The sequence below is a fragment of the Ambystoma mexicanum genome, chromosome 3q, assembly GCF_040938575.1.
Source record: "Ambystoma mexicanum isolate Mex_15411 chromosome 3q, UKY_AmexF1_1, whole genome shotgun sequence".
Classification (NCBI taxonomy): domain Eukaryota; kingdom Metazoa; phylum Chordata; class Amphibia; order Caudata; family Ambystomatidae; genus Ambystoma; species Ambystoma mexicanum.
The window spans coordinates 1,078,939,773-1,078,963,610 of record NC_090926.1 but is presented as its reverse complement, the minus strand read 5'-3'; the positions used below and the strand labels follow the sequence as shown (position 1 = coordinate 1,078,963,610).

Below are 23,838 nucleotides of genomic sequence, written 5' to 3'. Positions count from 1 at the left end.
TGCGACGTTGGATCTTCTTCAGGTCTTCGATCTCTGGTCGCCACAAGACAAGTTCCTTCATATAAACCATCTGGAGCTTCTGGCGATTTTCCTGGCGCTCAAGGCGTTCAGGCCAAGTGGTTCGGGCCCGCACGGACAATGTGGTATCAATGTTTTACATCAACAAGCAGGGGGGGGGGGCACCAAGTCTCCTCCTCCTGTGAATCTGGCCATTCAGATTTGGGAATGGGCGGTTCAGCATGGTGTCTGGCTGGTGGCAGGGCACAATCCGCGCCAGCTGAACGTCATGGCAGACGCCCTCAGCCGACAAACAATAGTCTGCTACGAGTGGGAATCGAAGACGGAGGTCCTCTTTTATAGATATTCCTGTGTTGGGGCACTCCGGAAGTGGACCTCTTTGAGACATTGGCAAACAAGAAACTTCCTCTGCATGCCTCCAGAAACGGGCTGGGAGTTTCCGCTCTGGGAGACGCTCTCTAGATTCAATGGCACAACATGAGGGCCTATGCTTTCCCCCCTCTGCCTCTGATTCATCGGACGATTTGCAAGCTGAAGAGCATTGTGAACTGTTCTCTTCTGCTCATAGCTCTGTGGTGGCCAGCCAGATTCTGGTTTTCAGAGCTCCAACATCTGTTGGTGCGTGCGCCGATCAGGCTTCCGCTTGTTCTCTGGTGAAGCAGGTCGGGAAGTCGGCAACTGTGGCACCCCTCCTCACAATCGCTCAGCATGGCGGCATGGTGCCTGAGTTCAGATCTTTAGAACATCTCAACCTGTCTGCTGACAATATGCAAATAATTCAGGCAGTCAGGAAGCCTTTTGAGTTCGCAGTATAAGAGCAAGTGGCTTCGGTTTTGTCAATGGTACTTAGCTAAACAGCTGGACCCCAGGGTAGCTACTATTGACACTGTACTGTCTTTCGTTTCTCATCTTGCAGAGTCGGGCACTCATGTCCTGTCATGCAGGACTTATCTTTCGGCTGTGGCCGCCTACCTATCCACGGGCCAGTGCTCGTTCTCACGATCAAATCCAGTGATTAAGCGGCACTTTGCGGGTCTCATGCGTCTTTACCCTCCGGTTCGTAAACCGCACCCGACGTGGGATCTGAAGGTGGTCCTTGCAGCCTTGTGCCATAAGCCTTTCGAACCAATGGCTACAGTAGATCTTAAGCGCCTTTCGTGGAAGGTGGCTTTCTTGGTCGCCGTTACCTTGGCAAGGCGCGTGAGTGAAATCCAAGCTTTGTCGCTGGAGCATCCCTTCTTAGCCTTCCACAAGGATAAGATTGTCATTAGGACAAATCCTTCTTTCCTACCAAAGGTGGTTACCGATTTCCATTTGAATCAGTCAATTTTGCTGCCTGTCTTCTTTCCAAACCCGGCTTCGGAAACTGAAAGGGTTTTACATTACCTGGATGTTAGAAGAGCTCTTAAGTTCTATTTGGACAGAACTTCTGAACTTAGGAGTTCTTCTCAACTTTTGGTTACCTTTGGCAAGCCGCAAGGCAGGCAGGCAGGCCTCTAAAGCGACTATTTACAGATGGATTGCTGCCTGTATTTCGGAGTTTTATACTGTTCAGGGCCTACAGGCTCCTAAAGGGATTCATGCACATCTGGTCCGGGGCAAGGCAACGGCTGTTGCCTTTCAAAAGTATGTCCCCTGGGCGACCATTGCGAAAGCGGCTACTTGGGCCTACCCATCGGCTTTTTGTAAGCATTACTGCTTGGACTTGAGCTTCAGATCTGATGCTCAGTTTGGGCAGGCTGTGCTGAAAAATCTTTTTCAGCAAAGGGGTTTCCATCCACCCATAGTTTGTCAGGAGTGCTTGGGAATTTCCCATAAGTATGGAGGAAAGGGGACAGGACATAGGAGTATAACCAGGTTACTCACCGTAGTGACCACCTTACTCCTAGTCCATAGTCCCCTTTCCTCCATATGCCCGCCCGCCGTCCCCTCTAATAAGGTTCCTCTGTTATTGCTTAAAGGTCTCTGACCTGGTGATGGAAAAGGACTGCTGGGTGGAGCAAAGATGGGCGGGGTTACGGCCGCATGCGGTGCCCCGCGTAAAAAGAGGAAGGACACATTTTTGAAAAATGTGATGGTTTTTACAAAGTGCTACGGTCCGGTCCCACAGGACGGGGGAATGTCCCAGAAGTATGGAGGAAAGGGGACTATGGACTAGGAGTAAGGTGGTCACTACAGTGAGTAACCCGGTTAATTCTGTGTTTAAATCTTTTAAGGAAATGAATTTTATATTTTGATATGATAATAAAAGATTTTGAATTCACTATGTGGCATTTATTGGTATATGTAAATATACCAAATGTACTTTAGAAGTCCTAACCAATGATAAAGTTGTAGATGAATACGGTCTATACCTACTCTTTGAACTGTGGCAAATAATCCAGGATTACCATTAGTGCTAATTATTTTGGCTGGAATTGGAAGGTGATCTTTTCAACCAAAACCAGACAATTGCTACCAGTGTATTTTTGTTTGAACTTTTGTTTTGGCTTGCAACTGATAAGAACTGGTTCAAGACTTTTCTTTTCATTTGGACATTTTGAAGCTGTCTCTAGAATCTGGGGAAGGGATTTACCCAGAATATGGGAAGGTCATCCAAATAGTGTTCTATTATTGTTTATTATCTTATACTGCTTTTTTCACTTTATTTGAATGTTGTTTAGAGTGAGGGCCTGTTTACCCATGTTAGTTTTTCTCTTAGCCTTTAGTCTAGGTAGGGATTTTCCTGATCGAGTAGGGCAAGTGAGGCTTTATATGCACACTTTTATTTTAATAAAATGTTTAATCTTGAGGAAACTACAAGCTGTTGTCCGCCTTGCCTTACACCCCTCACAATACACACTTCATGGTGCATGCGTATGCTTTATAGTGCTCTTGCCAGACAACCATGCATTTGCACACTGTCGATTGGCATCTACTAGCACTCCTATTTTGGGCTACTATTAGCATGTGCACTTCATACATATGCATTTGCACCTTTATATATTGGCTGCTTCAGCACTTATACTTTTATTATGCTTGCGTATGCTTTATAGTGCCCTCGCCAGCCTAACATGCATTTGCATACTGTCCATTGGCAGCTACCAGCACTTGCACTTTGCTTCATGTATTTTTACATGTATACATCCGCTGCTGTGGGCACTCCTGCACTTGAGTTGCAGTGCATGTGTATGCTATATTTATTGGGCTTTTTTCTGTTAAATTTATTTGCGTTCATTCAAGGGTGAACATTTAATCAGTCTATTTTTTTGTATTCTTTTATACTTTTATGCGCTTATCCTTGTTTAAAAAACATGAATACTTCCTCTTGTATGTTTAGTTTTGTTGGACATTTGTATTTACTTATTGGTATTGGTTGGGTTAATTATATTGTTGTGGGCTCCATTCCACCATGTCTGCCTGCATTGCCGGTTTGTCGGGTTCCATTTACATTTGTTGCCAAAAGGGTAAAGGGACTACAGTATATTATAGTGATCAGTAGCCCCATGAACCTTTGTGAGAACAAGCACTTTTTTGTGTGAAACGTGTTACTCAGACTTTTATTGTCCTGTTGTACCCTGCATGTTATGCATTTTTTACAATAAAATGTCTGTTACTATTTCACAGACGTGTGTCATCTCTTAGTATCTCCTGCCTTTGGAGTGCGGTCCGCCCTCGTTTTTGTGGCAATTTCGTCCCATTTTTATGTTTACATGGTGTGTACCACGTGGGACCGGCACTGTGGCATTGAATTTATCTTGACCTGTGTTGACTCATTTACGCCTTTGTGATCTACTACGAAGCCTCTGGTGTCATATTTACATGTGAACTGGCAATCTAATGGATATTCCTGCGAGAGCTGTCAGTCCGAGTCACTTGCATTTGGTTTTGCTATGGTGAGTGTCGGAGGACACGCATCATGGTAATCCAGGTAAGTGACTTAGACTTCCCAGCTTCTTGAGTGTACTGACTTGGTACTGTTGCCTACGCGGTTCCCTCATTAGTGTGTCGTCTGAAGTTGTTCCACAGCACACAATTCTGCCAGTAAGGTCTTTAGTGAGTACTTTGAATGTTGTATTAAACTACCACATCATGCAATGGACTCAGGAACAGCTTGTTTGCTACAGGCTCAGAATCTCTTCAATGAGCAGCAAACTTTATCTGGTGGACATGCCACCAGTTTGAATAAGCAGACTTACACAGTTATCAGTAAGGAATTGGCACTCTTGAGAGAAATTGAGAAACCTCAACAAAAGAGGGAAATCTGGGGAAAAGGAGGGGGGGGCTTGAGGAGCCAGCAATGCGGTTGCCTCATTAGAAGCTCTGCAGGAAGCCCGGGCTTAACCCACCAGATGCCCTTTTAGCAACCAAAAACCGAGCACAGAGACAACTCGTGGGAGGCAGCACATCTCCAGAAGCAGCCGCACGGTCTCCTGAAGAGAATCGGAGCAGGGTAATGGATAATTCGAGCAAGTTTGCTGCGGCCCAGGGGCGGCTTCCTGTTGGCATCAGGCCGGAGGGAAGAGTAGCTGACCCACCTTGCGACCAGCGGTCCCCCCAGAACCCAATAGCGTGAAGCCCCAGCCTTGATGCCCTCGCCTCAGCCCGTGGGGGACCTCGGGAGCAGCCTTGGCCGTGACTCCGCAGGCAGACCTGAACCCGCTCAGGAAGGTGCAGAGCGCACACGCAGGAGAGTGGGTGACCCGAGGCGGATCGTCCACCAGTGGACAGGGGATGGCCCAGGTGGGGGAGAGGCCTGGCCTCATTACCCCATACGTCGTCCTCAGGAGTCCGGAGAGTGTGCTGAGGGGCCAAAGAGTGCCTCCGGCCCATGCTAAGGAGGCAGCATACGCCCGCAGCCGCTGGAACCCACAAGCGGAATTCCCCCATAGACCCTCCCAAGACCAGCCATGTCTCCCCGAGAGTAGTGCGGTGTGGAGCAGACCCACCTACCTCTCGGGAGAGACAGCTTCAGCCGCCCAGCCATAGTGGTTGCTGCGACATGCTTCACAGCCCTTGAGTTCGGCAGCAGCAGAATTGGGCAGGAGGAGCCCACACACAGCCAGCCCCGCTAAGGGTGCCCAGCATACCTAGCTGGAATGGCAGCACCACAGGAGGGGCGGCCACGGCTGCTCAGCGGTGGGGGACATCATACCATCTACCTTTTTTAAAAGACTGGGGCATCCCACTGCAAGTGAGGCAGACAAGCAGTTAAACCCCGGTCACCCGCTCACACAGCACACCGGCCAGGAGGACAACGGAATACCCTCTGATACATCCAGTCAGGCTCTGGAGGCAGCACAGAAGTAAGAACTAGCTAGCCAACTCTGAGCTGAGGAGGCAGCAAGGCAGCAGAAACAGGCTGAGAGCCGCCTAAAACTCTGTAAAGACATAAACTCCCTACCCCCCAAAAAATAGACTGCGCCACACCACATACTCCATTTGGCTGCAGAGACTAACGCCGGCCCGGCAGCCATTGAAGGACCTTGCACACGGCCCAAAGAGTCCTTAATATCGAGGACTGACATTTCCCCCTCCCCTTTCCCTTCATGCTATTAACTATCCTGGCACATCTATGCTGGAAGTGTCAAACCCCCTCTGCCTAGCCTTAAGGACCTCTCACTCAGAGTGGCTTCACCTTCCGGACTGGCAATAGCACCTCCATGGTCGGGCACTCAACACTAGGCCTATAGAACATCTACTTGACACCTGCAACCTTGCGAATGAACAGTTGACCCTGGTCTAGCCAAGGAACTCTAGCGGCTAGCTAGCCCCCCCCCCTCCCTGGCCAGCTGCCATTATTGCACTAAGATGGCCAAGCAAAAGGGCCTGAAAATGGCAGACATAGCCAGTATGCTATACGTGCAGGAGAAACCCAGGAAGGCCGAGTCCACCAAAGCCCAGGACACATCTCCGGAGCGGTCTCAAGGCCACTGGGCCACAAAGGAGGATATCCAAGGACTTCTAGCAGACATCACGATGGAATTTCGCAATTGCATGACAGGTCTCAGCCAAGATAGAGGGGCTGGACAATCGTATGGAGGAGGTGGAACACAGGGTGGGCGAGACAGAGGATCAAGTGCTAGAACACTCAGCACAGATCGCTGATTTGCAGCGGAAAGTCCATCCCTGGTAGAAGATAGCCCGAGTATGCACCGCAAGCAAGAAAAATAGGAAAATAGGGCGCGCATGAAGAATGTCTGCATTAGAGGGGTCTCCATCTCAGTATCAGACCAGGCCCTCCCGGCCTACGTTAGGGACCTCTACAAAATGCTCCTCCCGGACTGCGACACATTTCTACTCCTGTTGGACTGCACGCATAGACTGAGAAGCCGCAGGGGCACCCCCACAATAGACAAGCCAGAAGTAATCACCAGGGGCCCCTTCTTTGCCACTAAACAGGAGATCATGATACCTCGTTGCACAAAGGGAGACCTGACCTATCAAGGTTCTGCTATACAAATCTTCCAAGACCTGGCGTCCACCACAGTCCAGTGGCGAAGAGCCCTGCGGCCACTTACAATCTTCCTCCAGGACCAAATAATCAAATATCAGTGGCTGTTCCTTGAAGAAGTAGGAGGTATCATGGGACGGGAACCATCAACCCCGGACGAAGATCTAACACAACCATCCCCTGATAAAACCCTAGGCTCGACCCCGAAATCACAGTCGAACCGCTGGATGAAAGTCCCCAAAGGGGGGGGAAGCTTGCCACCGCGCAACACTAACAAGACTCATATTGATCTCTGAGCCGGAACACATTCTCTCTCGGCACCCGGGCGTCCCACGACGAGAAGGCCCGCCGCAGGGGGCGGATCACCAAACTGTACAAACTCCTACAGGAAGACATGCTGGCGACCAAACCTGTGTACATGTCCAAGGTGGGAAGAGGACCTGGGGCACCCGATTGAGGACCAAACATGGGTGGACATCTGAACCAGGATTAATTCAGCCTCTATGTGTATCACCAATAAAGAATGCATGTTAAAACTCCTTCACCGATGGTACTACCCCCCCCGTAGCGCCATTTTCAGCCAGACATTAGCCCAGCCTGCTGGAGGCAATGTGGAGCATGGGGGTCCTTCTTGCACATGTGATGGGAATGCCCCATGGTGTGGGCCTTCTGGGCGAAGATTATACACATCATTGAGGACATAAGCTGCCCATGGACCCGGAGGTGATCCTGCTGGGCGTAGCGCTACCAGAATGTTACCCCAAAACAGGGCGCACCGCCAAACTGTTTACACAGCTGCTGCTGGCAGCAAAAATAACGGTGGCCCGTAAATGGAAAACTCGGGAGACCCCTCCTCCCCCCGGTTCCTCCATGGTGGATAAAGGTATTGGAGATCGTGATGGCTGAGAAAGTAATGGTGGCGAAAGAGGGGGCCCTACAATGCTTCACTGACTGCTGGTCCCCGGTACTGGAGTATCATAGCCAGTTGCCAGCACTAACCTTTCAACCGCAGCTGGCAACTAAATTCCTGGGATCTTAGAGACGCTTGCCCGGCCCTCTGATTAGGATGGACCATGATCCGTGTAATCAGAAAGAGGACTTGGGTGGGGTGGGCCTGGGGAAGTTGCACAGTAATATGTAAAGGAATAGGTGGTCCTATGTGCTCATATTTGTACATTGCTGTAGTCGAAATAAATAAAGTTGTTAACAAACTTTTTTTATTTTTTTAAAGTGGTGGGAGGAACATTTGCTTCAGAACTACCTTGATATGAAGCATGTACCAAGAGGCTTGCGCATAATGACTACTCCTTTATTTGAGGATCAAGATCTGGTTATGCAGGAAGAATGGAGGCAAACTAGCAATGAATGTTCTGCACGTTTTCTGACTATACTGGTTGATTATGCAAAGTCAGTTTGCATTACAGCTTTGAAATCAATCGCAGTAGCAGAAAACCAATTGAAGGAAATACCATCCACAGAAGAAAGTAATACATTGAGATCTAAGATTGATACCAATCTGGATTATGAAACTGGGATGGTGTACATGTTTGCAAAGTGCTTTCATGTTCTTCCAATGCCCCAAAGCCCCACGTACTGGCAGTTGAATCCAACGGTGTGGCTTCTATATCCTCTGAGTGGGATGTATCAAATTCTGAAAATGATGAACCCATCACTAAGTTGCATTTTTTTTAGACTCGATGCAACTCCTGTTTCAAGATGGAAAATCTCAAAAGAGGCACGGGCCGCACAAGAGGTTGAGGATAAGTTTATGCCGGTTGGAAGAAGACCCGTTGAGGCTCACGCGAGCTATGCTGAGACCCACAGAGCAGACTAACTCACTTTGGGAGACAGGATGGGGGTGCGAGGCAAGAAGTCAAAACCTCTACCAATATGTAAGTGATTCATCTCTCATGGACTGGGGTTGAAAGAGTGAGTTACAAATGTTCAATGGAGAAAAGACAGATTATTTTTTTGACATAACCTTCAATCTTTTCTCCCCTGAACGTTTCTGACTTGGCCAAACCTCTGCCCACACGGCCACCCCACAACAAACCCCCACCCCCTACTTACCTTGCCTCCGACTTGCTGGTCCTGGCGATGCCTGTTCCCTTTCACTTCCGTGGACACCCCTGCAGCCCCCAGCACCAAATGCGTGATTTGGTCTAACTTTTCAGCCGTTTGGAATTTTCAGGCAGCCGAAATTCGGCCAAATCACGCCTTCGGGCAATTTTTATCTGTCTTTTTGGGTGAAACCATCTCTCGTCACATGAATTTACATAATCAAAGACTGATCTTCTAAAACTGGGTCTCAATTTTTTTACTAGTGCATCTGTTGATTATTTTAAAACCTGCCTTGATTTTGATCAGTTCTTCCATAAAATCAAGCAAAAAAAAGCTTTCTGCTATTAATCCAGCGAAGGTGTGCAATACTATTCCTCTTCTAGGCAGAACAGAATTCCTAATTTCTGACATTGAATCTCTGACTTTGGCAATCTTTGCTGACATTCCGCTCTATCCTATCAATATTACTCTTGAAGAGTTTTACATCAATCCACATTGGCCTGGCCGCTCATACCTGAAATTCAAATCTAAATTCAACCCTCCCCTTCCCCCATGTCCATCGGGGGCTGCATGGAGGCGTTCCATGACATTTGCATAGCTGATTTTGTGGAAATTGCGATTGCAATCTATTTCCTCACACAGCCGTAATCTTACTCCGTCCCAATCTGAGTATCTGCCAGAGTTACAACACATTACTGAAATCATCATTAAACCCTCGGATAAAGGTTCTAATATTGTTTTGCAAGATCGTGTGAACTATGTTGCGGAAGCTTTCAGACCATTACGCGTGATCGCTCATGTTATTTGCAACTGCCAACCAATCCCTTCTCTAAGATCCAGAACGAGTTAGTTGCATTGGCTACTAAATGGTGTGAGGTTGGTATTCTTGATGAATATTGGTGAAATTCCTGACCCCTCCTTTTTTCACCATTCCTACTATTTATTTTTTGTCCAAAGTTCACAAATCTCTAATTTTGGCCACCTGGCTGACCCATTGTTACTTTATCAGGTTCTTTGTTGGAAAATCTGTCTGTCTTTATTGATGAAACTTTGATTTCTTTTGTCTCTGCTTCGTTTTTGCGGGATACCATGTGTTCCCATCGGAAAATGGTCTGATGTTGTCCACTTCGGATGTGGTGTCGCTTTACACTTCTATAGATCATTCAGTTGGGGTCAATGCATGAAAATATTTTTGGGACACACGCTCTTAATTTTTGTCTCACAGCACTATGATTTTGGAGATGTTGACATTCTGCCTTAACAATAATGTGTTTTTGTTTGAGAATGCATTTTTTCACCAAGTACGAGGGACACCGATGGGGAGTATGTTCACCACCTTGTATACCAACATCACCATGGGTTGGTGGGAGGCTACTGTTTTGTCTGAGATTATATCTGAGAATGTTCTTGACCAGATTGGCCTGGTGCCGCTATATTGATGATGTTTTGGTTATATGGAAGTGGACCGAGTCTGGATGGGCCGGATTTTATTTTTTTAGGTTCAACCTTAACAGTCTTAATTTGACTTTCACTGAAAGTCATAGTATCTTTGAAATAGTGTACCTAGACGTTGTTGTAACTTTTCATGTTGATGGTTTGCTCACTAATGTGTACAAAAAGCCCACCAGCTTCAATCTCAGTTGGCATGCAACTAGTAGTCAGCTATAAAAGAAGTATTCCATATGGAGAATTTGAGATCCTAGAGGACTTGTTTGGATATCATTCAATTTGACAAATGCTGTTCACAAGCATCCTCGTACCTTTTGTCTCGTGGTTACTGAAACGGTGTGATTGAGAATGCTCATGTGAAGGTCAGATATTTGAAAAGAGATAATTTGCTCACTATCCATAGACCTGTGAAAGAGACTAATAATGATGATCCAAGGCTTACTGTCACCTATAGCACCTCATCCCAGAATGTTATAACGATCATACAGAGACATTTGCATGCCCTAAGGATGGATAAGGACTTATCGCCACTGGAGTCTTCCCTTCCCCCCTGAAGCACTCCCTTGTGTACCCTCTTTTTAAGAAACACTCTACCGACCCGTCCTGCCCGGCTCACTATCGCCCAATCTCCATCACTCCTTTCCTGGGCAAACTACTGGAAAAGCTGGCCATCTCCCAGCTTAATCTTCACACTGAATCTGTTGGTTGTCTTCATGACCATCAGTCTGGCTTCAGAGCTACCAGAAGCATAGAAACTGCTCTCCTGAACATCCGTGAAGACCTGCTCTCCAACCTTGATTCCAACACCATCTGTGTCCTCATATTACTTGATGTCTCTTCTGCCTTTGACACGGTCAACCATGCCATCCTGCTCAACCGTTTCCGTGATAACCTAGGTATCACCGGTCAGGCCATGGCTTGGCTGACTTCTTTCCTCTCTGATCGACCCTCTCAGGTCCAACTTGGGTCCTTCTGCTCCTCTATCTCTTCCTGTGATGTTCCCCAGGGGTCTAGCCTATCTCCCTGGCTGTTCAACCAATACCTGGCACTTCTTGCCCATCACATTGCTGCCCTCTGCCCCAACTTTCAGTGCTATGCAGATGACGCTCTGCTCATTTTCAGGCTACCATCAGCCACCTCTTCTCCTTCTCTCCTCTCTGACTGTCTGCTATCCAGGAGTGGTGTGCCACCAATGATCTCTGCCTTAATGTCAGTAAGACTGAGATTCTCCTCATTGGCACACCCGCTCCCTCCTTTCCTGTCTCTCTGGCTCGCCTCTCTTGGCCCTCTTCCTGTTCCCACCTGAAAGGCAAAAAACCTTGGGGTAATCTTCAACTCCGCACTCTCCTTCTCTCCTCACGTCTCCGACGTCTCTAAGAAGTTACACTACCAGCTGCACCTCTTCAGAGGTATTCTTCCTTTCCTCTCCTTCCCCCAGAAAGTTACTGTCTCCAGAGCTCTGGTTTTCTCTAGGCTGGACTACTGCAACAGCCTCTTTCTAAATCTGCCTGGTTCTACTCTCTGCCCTCTCCAACTCATCCAGAACAGGACTGCAAGATTTGTCTTTGGCCTCAAGCCCAGGGATCGTATCTCTCCAGGACTCAAATCTCTGCACTGGCTCCCAGTGGCTGTGAGGATTAAGTTCAAAATCCTTGGCATTGTCCACAAGGCCTTCTGGAGCCTGGAGCATCAATACCTCCAACTCTCCCTTCCTAAATATCTTCCTTCTTGAGCTCTTTGCTCTCATCCTTCCAACTCCCTCAGGGTCAATCGCTTCTCCAAGCAATGAGTTGGTGGTAGATCAGATCTTTCTTCAGCTGGGCCCTCCCTCTGGAACAGCCTCCCTGAAACTTGAGAACCACCTCTGGTTCCGGAAGCCCCTCAAAACCTTCCTCTGTGCTTCTGCTTTCTCTCCTCCTCGCCCCTGCTGAACTCCTGGCTGAAACTGCACTGGTTACCTGGCCACCCTCTGATCTCGGGCCCAGGTCCACTCCCCCGCCAGTTGCACACCTGAACGGCCTCTCTTGCAAACCCTGCACTTGGGGACTGTTTTCTGTATCCCTAGAGTCCCCTACCGGCACTTGACACTTGATGTCTGCACTTACCCTTTCACTTGCCACCAGCTGGCCGCACTTTTATTTATTGCTGTTATTTATTGGATTTATTTTTTATTGTTGATCCCATGTGCTGCACTGTCCCTCCCCACCCTCTGACACTTTCCCCTTCCCCTTCCCCTTCCCCTGCACTTGCGCGATCTCAATGACACCTGGCCTAGTAAGTTCGTTGTCTCTGTATTCCCTCTGTTCCCCCTCCCTTGCCTCGTCGTGCCTTGAGACACTTGTGTATATGTGAGTTATAAATGCCATATCATATCATCATTGCTTTCATTAAGGCCTACTCATACATTTAGAAGACACTCTCATTGAGGGACAAATTGGTGTCCAGCTTCCTCCAGAAAAGCTCAAATGCATCTTCAGAGTACATGGTTGTCCACACTTCCTGTTGGTTTTGCTACATGTTATAAATGTACGGTTTGTACCCATGCTATTGCTCAGATATCATTTCAACATCTTGTTACTGCATCTCCCATGTACCATCAGACATCTTATTAACTGCAATACTACCTTTGTGGTTTATATACTTTGCTGCCCTTGCAATAAATGGTATGTGGGTAGACCACGTGTATGCTTAAGATAAGGATCCTTCAACATCTGTGCGCTATTAAGACTTGCGATCCATCCCATCACATGGCAAAACATTTTAAGGAACATCACAATAACAATTCCCAGCTGCTAACTTTTTTTGGTGTTGCACATGTGTCCATTCATCCAAGAGGCAAAGATGGAACTCTCAAACTTCGTCAGCTTGAAACAAAATTAATTCTGGATTTTAATGCTAAGGTGCCCCGTGACCACAATGTTCATGAAGAACTTTACACCTTTATTGGAGTATGATTCGTATTCTTTCTGTGTTTCTGTTGATCTCATCTGTTCTGTTATGTATTCTATTCAGTATGGTTCACTGCTCTTTCATGGTATACAGTGTTTATATTGAAATATTTTATATTGAATGAACATATTTTGAATATTTAATATGCATTTAGGGGTGCATTAAAGGGTTAAATATTTTTATGAAATAGTTGGGGTGGGTTTTTAAGGGTTAGAAACAGGTTTTAGGAGTGGGACCCCCCCCCCCAGGTCCCACCCCCCCAAAACGTGCATTCACTATAAAAGTTTTCAATATAAAATATTCGAGATATGTTCATTCAATATAAAACACATGTAACCCTCTTTCATTTTATTTTAGCCAATTACTTCTGTTAATCAGTTTTACCATTTTCTGATTAATGTGTCCGAGTCTTATGGTTCACTGTGACTCTTAAATATGCTCCACTTTTTTTAAATTTAAATACTTTTGTTGAGTTTATCCCGTCTATACTCGTCTGAAAAAACTTAAAACAAGCAGATAACTGTGCTGCAGCTTTTCCACCATTCACTATAATTGAAGCTACAGCATGAAGTAAACAAACCTACGCCTGCACCAATTTAAAGAAAGGACATTGACTAGTAGATGTCCTACGATACTGGAAATTGTCATTTCTAAGAAATGTAACCTGTCTACCAAACAGACAGGTGCAACAGAAATGCCTTGATCCTATAAAAATGAGGAACATTAAAACCTTAAGAAAATACGTTCCGTTCCGATTCGACTTGCCTAAAATAAGTGGGCTTCAATAGATGTACGAAAGAAGGGGTACTGTGATTTAATATAACACCAGAAAACTAACACCATTGTCCTGAAGAAAGCTACAACTGCAAAAAAAGGCACTAGGGATAGTATCCTATTAATTGCACTAAGCTGACACATATGTCGTCCATCTTATAGGCTATAAACATTCAAGCTTATGTGACCAGACTAGATTTATGTATCTCCAACTACCCATCTCGTGATCATGCAACTTTAGTTTGTATAACAAACAGACAATAGATGAATCCTGAGTTCAGTTGTTAAAAATCTTAAACACACGTTCACGTACTAACCCCACTTCTTTTGAAATGTATGAAAGTTTGGATTTTTTATCATACAACATCTGTAATTTAATAACTTCATGATGTTTTTTATACACTTCTTTTTGTAAGACTGTTTGAATAAAATATGTATTTTTGAACATGCTTTGTGATTTGGTATTGAGTCACTCGTAATAAAGAGTCTCCTTTTGAAACTTTCTTTTGAAAGTTATAGGCTCTAGATGGTGCACTAACTTAAGATGTTGTTTTAAGAATGGGGTAACTACCTTCTATCTATTATTGTTGGACATGTGTATTTACTTACTTATTGGTATTGGTTGGGTTCATTCTATTGTTGTGGGCTCCATTCCAACATGTCTGCCTGAATTGCCTATTGTCAGGTTCCATTTACATTTGTTGCCAAAAGGGTAAAGGGACTACTCTATATTATAGTAGTGATCGGTAGCCACATGAACAAGCACTTTTTTTTGTGCGAAACACGTTGCTAAGACATTTTTTTTGTTCTGTTGTACCCTGCCTGAATTTTTTTACAATAACATTTTAACTATTTCACTGACTTTTGTCATCTGTCTGTCCTGCTTTTTAAGTACGGTCCGCCCATTTTACGGTTTTGGAAAAATCACTTGACACATAATATTGGAAACCATTATTCCTTTAACTTATCTCCCCTATACGTGCGGGGTTGTGCATGTATTGGCTATATGCAGGTCATTTAATGTAGACAATGTTCAGCTTGCATCTGGCCCCTGTAGGTTGGCACCAGAAAAATAATTGACTATTCTTGCACTCTTTTCTGAATATATTGTGTGCAGTCTTTCACTAAACAGGATCATCTATGTGTGTGTGTTTTTCAATACAGTTATGTATGCAACTTTAAATACACGTGCGTGTGCAGTGCTTTCAGTCTGTGTAGGTGTGCAACTTTAAAGCTATGTATGCTAGCACAGCTTTTAAAGTGCCTATGTCTGGTTTTCATCCTCATGTTTTTGGGCTAGAACTATACTAGTCACCAATGAGACCTCCTTCCACACTAAACACAAGTTTGTTGGTGCATTTAAAGATAAGGTTCTGCAGGGGGTGTAACACTTCACACAATTCTTAGTGAATAGAACTAACTCTCTACTCATTTCTGTCGCGCTAACATTTAATTTATGGATAAGCCTCCTGAGGCTGTTTTTAATGCACGATATCTCTCAGACAACAGTGTGTCTTGACTACACTATGATCCAAAAGATTCTACACTGGCTTCAGACACACATTATATTTTAAATGGTGCTTAATTTTACAAAAACAATTTAGTATTGAGATGACGACAAAATGCTATCAGTTTTTTAAACTGTGCATCTCAATAGAAAAATGCATGGGTTTTACGAGGAAAGAAAATTCAACTTTGTTTTCAATTTAAATGGAAGGCCACAGGGCATTTAAATACACTGCAACTGTTTTCCTGATCTCCAACTATATTCTCCTGGATTCTGCTTTCTATTATGTGATTTCTCCTTTGGGTAACATTAGCATGGCCCTTTTCTCTGGAACTGCTACTCTCAGCAAGGTCCTTGCTCTGCTGGCTGCTTGGGACTCAGGCTTGGTAGTTTCTCCATTCTGCCTTCCAATCTGTCTCTAGGCTTCCGCTCAGCTTCCCCAGTCATTTTTCGGGTCCAGTCCAGTTCAGTTCCTCCATGTCCATCTCTCAATGTTAATCTTCCAAAACTCCATCCTGTTCTGTGTGTATGTCCATTATATCCCTTTGACTCCTCCCCATTGTGACAGAGGTGTGGTTTTTAGGTGTCCCATGAAACAGATGGGAGGGGATTTTCACTTCAACTCTCAAGATTTCCATTTTGTTTTGGCACCCTAATTTTTGATTAAAATATGGCAACTTAATAAAATCTATGTCACTGTAATCAGTAGATCTGTGCACTAAATTAAATGTGTGAATAATCGAGCTGTGATATTTGCCATTTGTTCCTCTTATCTTTACATGGCACAATATGTATATTTCTACCTGGTTTGGTAGATATCAGTTCTAGCTACAAAATGCAATTTATTTCAGGTCTATTGGAGATTGCACCACAGACTTGTGATTTTTCTCAAATTAAACTTGTGATTTAAAAGTTGCACATTTTTTCTGCACGTGGGATGAAGTTGCAGACTATAGCCTGCAGATGGCACTGTTTGTATATGAGAAACTGGCTCTTTTCCACTTACTGACATGTACAGCTCAAATGGTTACAATTATTAATGCATTTCCCTCAGGATTTTTGGTTGAAGCAGGTTTGAGGAAGTCTTGATCCGAAGTCTCATTCCAAAGGTGGGGCAACTAGAGTGAGTTGAATTCTTCAATATTTCTGTGGTTGATCAAGGGAAACTTGAAGCTATAGGCTGTAGTCGGCCTTACATCTTACATCATTTTCTATTCTTAAAATATGTAGTAAAGATAGTCATTGCGTACAAATCACAGTTAAATTGCAGATACGTTTTCTCTGCACAGGACATGTTCGTAATGCAAATAGATTTTCCCTGTATACTAGAAATACAGGAATGTGGTGATGGTGTAGAATTCCCAGACTTTTCTCTATTTGAGTCATGTCTTCAAAAAACATTCTGAAGCTGCGGAATTATTTTGAGAAGTAAATGAGCTACAACTTTCTGGGCTCTGTTTTTTACACATGTAGCATAGTGTTAGTTTGTCTCTCGACATGTCCTTCAGAACTGTCAAGTAATAGCTGAAACTATATTATGGCTTTTAAAGATGAAATCAGGCTAGAAATGATCGTGCACACACAAAAAGTGTGAAAAGAAAAATGACATTCTTTTGCTGTTCATATTGTAGTTATTGGCTGTTGTACTGTTTTGTTGTGTTTCCCATACAGAAAAATATTTTTATTATTTATAAATGTTTGAAAGTTCATTCTTTAAAAGGCAGTTTAATCCATGTTGTATATGTATTGTTGCATGTTCTAAGTTTAGTTCGGAACGTTGCATCCATAAAGCAATCACATTTATCACTTTTCATAAAATCGCAATATTAAAATACACCAAATAAACAGTCTACAAACATGCGTCAATAATAGAAAAAAGGTCTGTCAGTCGACAGCTCCCTCAATTTTTACAGACTTGCGATAAAACCGGTTTACCTCAGATTAGACAGAGCAAGCCCTACCATGCCGTAATATAGAGCGTCTCCGCCAAGCTTTCTGCAGATTTCAGGCAAGGGCAAATAGCACCATGGGTTTCGTTGAAGTTAGCAAGTACAAAAGCGCCAGATGGCAGGACCTTATCCTGCTCTCTCGAATTATAGTCGGTAAACATTCTGCCTGCAAATCATTAAACGTGGGACATGGCAAAATGAAATAAGACAGGGTCTCAAAGCCACCCCACATACATGTATGGTCTGGGCCCCCTTCACTGTCTTCATGCCAGCACTGTGTGACTGCCCCAGCAGGTAGTACATTCAGTCTGCCTTTCGTAAGGCATGCTCCATGCAGAGACACGGTCACCAGACGCAGATACTCTGCAAGCCCACTAGAAGGATCTAACGGTAGGTAAGCCTGTACCTGTGTTTTTAGCATCATTTGTATAGCCCTGGCTACTGTGTATGATATTTTCATGATTAAATGCAAAATAATCATCTGATTTCATGATTTATCACATGATAGCTATTTTCCATATAGCCATATTTTCTAGCTCTGAAGATATTGGACAGATTCTTAGTATAATTAAAAGATTTTGTAGTCCAGCTTGGCTTCAAAAGAAGCACAATTGCACTCATTTAAAAATGTCTAAATTTGACATATCATTAGTTGTTACGATGAAGAGCAGAGTTTAGCATTAGCCACAATGGCCATAGACCAGGCAGTATCGAACACAACCCTGAAGTTCTAACGTTTTCTAAAGTGTTGATCATTGATTCTGATGAAGGAATTTAGAGGTGAAGAGTTTTAATTTTTGCCTCATGGCGACCAACCGTGATAAGAAGAAACTCCATTTTAGACTGATTCAGGGCAAGCCAGCGCGCATTTATCTAGGCCTCTGTAGTGTCAAATAGGGACTGGATGCAGTTTATTATCTAAAGAAATGTTCCTTAAGGCTAAGGAGAATCTTGTTGTCTGCATAGTTGTGAAATCGCACACCTTCCCTAGTCGGGAGGTCATGGCGAGATTTGATCTAAATACTCTGGGCCTTTGCCAGGATTTTCCGCTCCACTCTCAGGCTTTGCCCATTTTTCAAGCTTCTCGGCAGGTTCTGCTTGATTCAGAGGCTGTCCCCATCAGTCTGTGAGCGGCCAGCAGGTTTTGAAGAACTCTATTCCATGGGTGCAGAGTGGGGTCCATGGTTATCAGGTTACCTGGTAGAGGATCTTCCGTGAAGGAAAAGGAGAAACCAATTTTTGACGAAGCATCAAAATGAATTTCGAAGGGATTGTGTCCTCAGACGTATTCCTTATCTTAGATATCTCTTTCCAGCTTTGCTGGCCTCGGAAATTTTTTCTCTCTAGATGGCGCTGCGCCTCGACGTCCGCCGAGTCGATGTCCCTCGACAGCCGCCGTAGCGACGTCATCCTGCCTATAAAGGCCGCGCGCAGCGTCCGTTGCTCAGTTCCGTTTTTCCGCGCTTACTCAGTGCCTCGGAATATCGTTGCTCAGTTTCTTAGAGAATTATTCCAATTTCCTCGAGATATTCGATCCATACTCGATGGCTTCCTCGTCTGAACCGACAACCCCTTGGTCCGGCTTTAAAAAATGCCGACACTGTGGAAAAAAGATGTCGCTGACTGACCCTCACAGGGTCTGTCTGTGGTGTTTGGGAGCTGAACACCATTGTTCGGAGTGCGAGGACTGTATGTCCATGACAGCTAAGGCCCTGAAGGAGCGTAGGGGGAAGCTGGAAAAAGGTAAGACTTCTAAAGCTTCTTCTTCCTCGACGAAGTCGAGACATTCGTCTCCTAGTCGCCATTCGCGCTCCAGGTCTCGAAGCAGGTCCCATCACTCCTCGAGATCGAAGCACTCGAAAAGGAGACGCCGAAGATCCCCTTCTTCTTCGTCGTCCTCTAACTCTGTTTCACCTAAGAGAATCCCTTGCCCCACGAAACATAGTTCCCGGGCTGAATGGCAGGAATTCCGCAAAAATATGATGAGCGTCTTCGAGAAAGCGGCCTCGACCCCCTCGAAGACTGCCGAGAGCGATGCTCTGGTCGAAAGACCCGAAGGTCCAAAACGCTGCGAGTCACAGTACCCGGCGAAGGAAGCTTCTCGAGCGCATCACGAACCCTCGAGTAAAGCAAAGACCTCGAATCCTTCTTCGAAGGTTCCGTCGACGCCGTCGACGAAGGTTCCGTCGATGCCGTTGTCGAAGGGACCTTCGACACACAGGTCTGTCGACTCTACGCCATCCTCAACACCGGCGTCGACGCCAAGGAAAGTCACGGTTGCGGCGCACCCCGTGGCTATTCCCAGGTCTTCGATGACGATGTTGTCGAGATTGTCGACATCCTCAAGCAGAATTCCAATTCTATCGAGGACCTCGAGGCCTCCACCTTTGTTTTCGACGCCACGTTCGAAGCCTTTGACGTCGACGACATCGACGTTTTCGAGGCCGATTACAACAAGTTTGGCACCCTCTGCCTTGGAGATGGGTTTCACACCCTTTGTGAGTTCAGACCAATTGAGAACAATGTCCTCAATTATGGAAGAGGGAGAACTATCTGACCAAGAAGAGACATTTGAGTTGCAGGGATCTGCAACCCCAGTTCAAGAGGAGTTATCCTCAGAGGAACGCAGATTAAAAGAACTCCATGATTCCTTACATGAGGCAAGTGGTTTAGACACTTCCCCAGAGGTGGAGTTCGCTAGGCCAGACCCGGGGGAGCATGCTGAAACCCTTTATAGAGCCTTAATGGCCACGATCACAGAATTTATGGGGTGGTCAACACCTTCACAGGCTTTCCAACAGGATGACCTCACGGATATTCTTGATAAAGGTCCACAGGAGGATCCTGTAGTACCTTATCATAAAGCTCTTCAAAGAAAAATCATGACGAACTGGGAAACCCCAGATGTCGTCCCGGCAGTAAATAAAAAACTGTCTACTAAATACAGGGTATCTTCTGCAGACCCAGAGTTTTTGTCCAAACACCCAGCCCCAGAAAGTCTGGTGGTACAGGCAGCATCTTCTACTGACATCAAGACTGCTTACCCTACCGTCCCACAGGACAGGGACGATAAAAAATACGATGCTATGGCTAAGAAAGTCTTTTCGGCATGTAGCATGGCGCTAAAATCTATTAATGCTACTTGCACCCTTGCTAGATTTAGCCATACACTTTGGGAGTGTGCTTCTACAGCGGCTGACTGCATCCCGGAGGGAGAAGAAAGGGAGGCATTCATAAATATCATAAAGGACGGTAAAGACGCTATGTGCGAATCCCTCCAGACGGGCATTGATTCGGCTGACCGTATCAGCAGAGCAATGGTGGCAAGTGCAACAACCAGGAGATTTGCTTGGTTGAGAAAGTCTGGTTTTGCCCCAGATGTGCAAGCCAGGCTCTTGAGCATGCCATTTGATGGCTCTTCTTTGTTTGGGAAAAAGGCGGATGACAGTTTAGAAAAACTGCAAACATCAAAGGCAGCAGCAAAATCCCTAGGCGCTGCAATCCTTCAGACACCTTTTCGTCCCACAGGAACCTCTGCGAGAGGCAGGTCCTTTCGCTTCTACTCCGCATTCGGAAGAGGTAGAGGACGACCGGCTCAAAGGGGACAAAGAAGAACTACCCGAGGTGGACGGGGTAGATATTCAAAAGCCGCAGCAACAGCAGGTGCCTCTTTACCATCGGCATCTGCATCAGCCGCCCCAAAACCACTCTGAGGACTTCCCTCACAAGACACCTGTAGGAGGCAGGTTAACTCAACATCTGGCGGAATGGCAGGCTATCACGTCAGATGCTTGGGCATTGGAGACAGTTGCACAAGGTTACTGCCTGCCTCTCCTACGCATACCTCAGAGTCATCCACCGGGGATCAGCTCTCAAAAAGCTCCAGATCCGCTCCTCTTGCAGGAATTTTTAGACCTGCTAGAGAAAGGTGCCATAGAACCGGTACCTGTAGCGGAGAGGAACAAGGGCTGGTACTCCCCTTACTTTCTCATTCCAAAGAAAGACGGAGGACTGAGACCCATCTTGGACTTGCGAGAATTGAACAAATTCCTCAGGAAAGACAAATTCAAGATGGTAACTCTTTCTCAGATCCTTCAGGCCCTTCAGTTCCAGGACTGGTTGGTATCTCTGGACCTTCAGGACGCTTATTTCCATGTGCCAATCCATCTCAAACACAGTAAATACCTGAGGTTCGCAATTGGCAACTCTCATTATCAATTTCGAGTGCTGCCATTTGGGCTGACCTCCGCCCCGAGGGTCTTCACCAAGTTAATGTCGGTAGTGGCTGCAAGTCTAAGGAGAGAAGGGATTCACGTCTACCCCTACCTGGACGATTGGTTGATCAGAGCTGTATCTTCGGAACAAGCTCAGATCCAGCTAGATCACGTTTGCCACTCCCTTCACAGACTGAGCTTCTCCCTCAATTTAAAGAATCACAAATGATACCATCGCAGAGACTCCAGTTCATCGGAGCGATCCTGGACACTTCCCTGGGAAAAGCCTTACCACCAGAGGTGAGGGCTCAAGATATTCTACAGATGGTCACCAAGTTTCAAAATGCCCAACGTCTCCCAGCCTTCGACTTTTTGAGGTTGCTAGGCCTCATGGCATCCTGCATTTTACTAGTGCCAGAGGCTTGCCTGAGAATGAGATCCCTCCAGTGGGCACTGAGAACTCAGTGGTCACAATTCTCAGGGAGAATGACAGATCTTCTTCAGGTTCCCGACAGGGTGGCTCGAGACCTTCAGTGGTGGGCCTGTCAGGAGAACATTCTGAAAGGAGAACAGTTTTGGCAACCCTGGCCGGAGATAACAGTAGTCATGGGATGCCTCACTCACGGGGTGGGGAGCCCACGCCAACGACTTGACCATCAGCGGTCGTTGGTCTCCATCGGAGTCCAGACTACATATCAACCTGTTAGAGCTGAGGGCCATCAGACTTGCGCTGAAGGCTTTTCTGCCATCTGTACAAGGAAAGAATGTCCTGATAATGACGGACAACACAGTGGCCATGCATTACCTCAACAAAAGAGGAGGCGTAGGATCACTACCTCCGTGCAGAGAGGCGATGCAGCTCTGGTTTTGGGCAATCCAAGAAGGAATCTCTCTATCGGCAGTTCACCTAGCCGGAGAGAAGAACTTGACAGCGGACGCTCTGAGCAGGCAGAGCACAGTCTCCCACGAGTGGGAACTAGCTCAGGAAGTCCTTCAAGAGATCTTCGCCCTTTGGGGAACCCCTCAGGTGGATCTGTTCGCCACCAGTGTCAAGAGGAAGTGCGATCTGTTCTGTTCAAGGGAATTTCCCCCGAGAGGAGCTCTGGGAGACGCGTTCATAGTGGACTGGGAGTTTCCGCTCCTGTACGCGTTTCCACCGGTCCCTGTCATTCCTCAAATGATCAGGAGGTTGAGAAGATTCCGGAAAACCATGATCCTAATTGCCCCGGATTGGGCCAGGAGAACGTGGTACCCAGACCTTCTAGACTTGTCCATCTGCCCTCCAATTCGACTTCCACTCAGAGAGAATCTGCTCTCACAGAAGGGAGGTCAGGTTCTCCATCCAGACATCAAAACCCTCAACCTTCACACTTGGCTTCTGAAAGGCTGAGGTACAAGGATTGGGACCTCCCTGATGACGTTATGGAGGTGTTGCTTTCGGCAAGAAGGCCAGCAACAAAATCTTTATACCGCTGCCGTTGGAACAGATTTTGCAGCTGGTGTAGGGAAAAGAATATCGATCCCTTTTCATGTGGTACACCAATGGTTTTGTCCTTCCTACTTTATTTAGCAAATTCAGGCCTTCAAGTTGGCACCATCAAGGGCTATCTCGCAGCGCTATCCATCTTTAAGCGCACTGCGGAAGAACCGTCCTATTTCAAGTTACCCTTGGTAATACAGTTTCTAAAGGGGTTAACTAACGTTTATCCCCCAAGACCATTCCAGGTTCCCCTATGGGATTTAAATTTAGTCCTAACTTTCCTGATGGGCACACCTTTCGAATCACTCCACTCTTGTTCGTTAAGATTTCTTACCCTTAAGACTGTTTTATTAGTAGCACTTACATCTGCTAGAAGGGTGAGCGAGTTACAAGCTCTTTCTTGTAAACCTCCTCATACAATCTTTCACAAAGACAAAGTTGTTCTGCAAGTGAAGCCTAATTTCCTCCCAAAGGTGGTTTCTGAATTTCATATCACACAGAAGATTACCCTTCCATCTTTCTATCCTCCTCCCCATCCGGGGAAAGAGGAAGAGAGGTTACACAGGCTGGACCCAAGAAGGGCTTTAAGTTTTTACATTAGTAGTCTGGCTAGGATAAGACAAGCAGACCAGCTGTTTGTAGGCTACGCAGGTCACAAGCTGGGGTTACCGATAACTAAGCAGACCATTTCCAGATGGATCCTTTTAGCCATTTTGGAATGTTATAAACTGGCAGGAAAAGAGCCCCCTCAAAATCTTAGGGCTCATTCGACCAGAGGTATCGCAGCTTCATCGGCCCTCAAAAGAGGAGTGCCGGTTAGAGACATATGTGCGGCTGCCACATGGTCGTCCATCCATACCTTTACACGATTTTACAACTTGGATTCCTCCTCCAGTCAGGAAACTAGGTTTGGAAGGGCAGTATTGCACTATTCATCAATAAGAGGAAGCATGAAGTCAGTACTCCCACCTCCAATAACAGAATACTGCTTTGGGAGCCTATCT

The 23,838-nt window shown here is 45.8% G+C and overlaps 1 protein-coding gene across 2 annotated transcripts in view; it reads left to right on the top strand.

The window, feature by feature from the left end:
* The window catches only part of LOC138583260 (zinc finger protein 436-like), a 336,884-nt gene that overhangs the window by 161,520 nt on the left and 151,526 nt on the right, over nt 1-23,838 (top strand). The window lies entirely within an intron of this gene.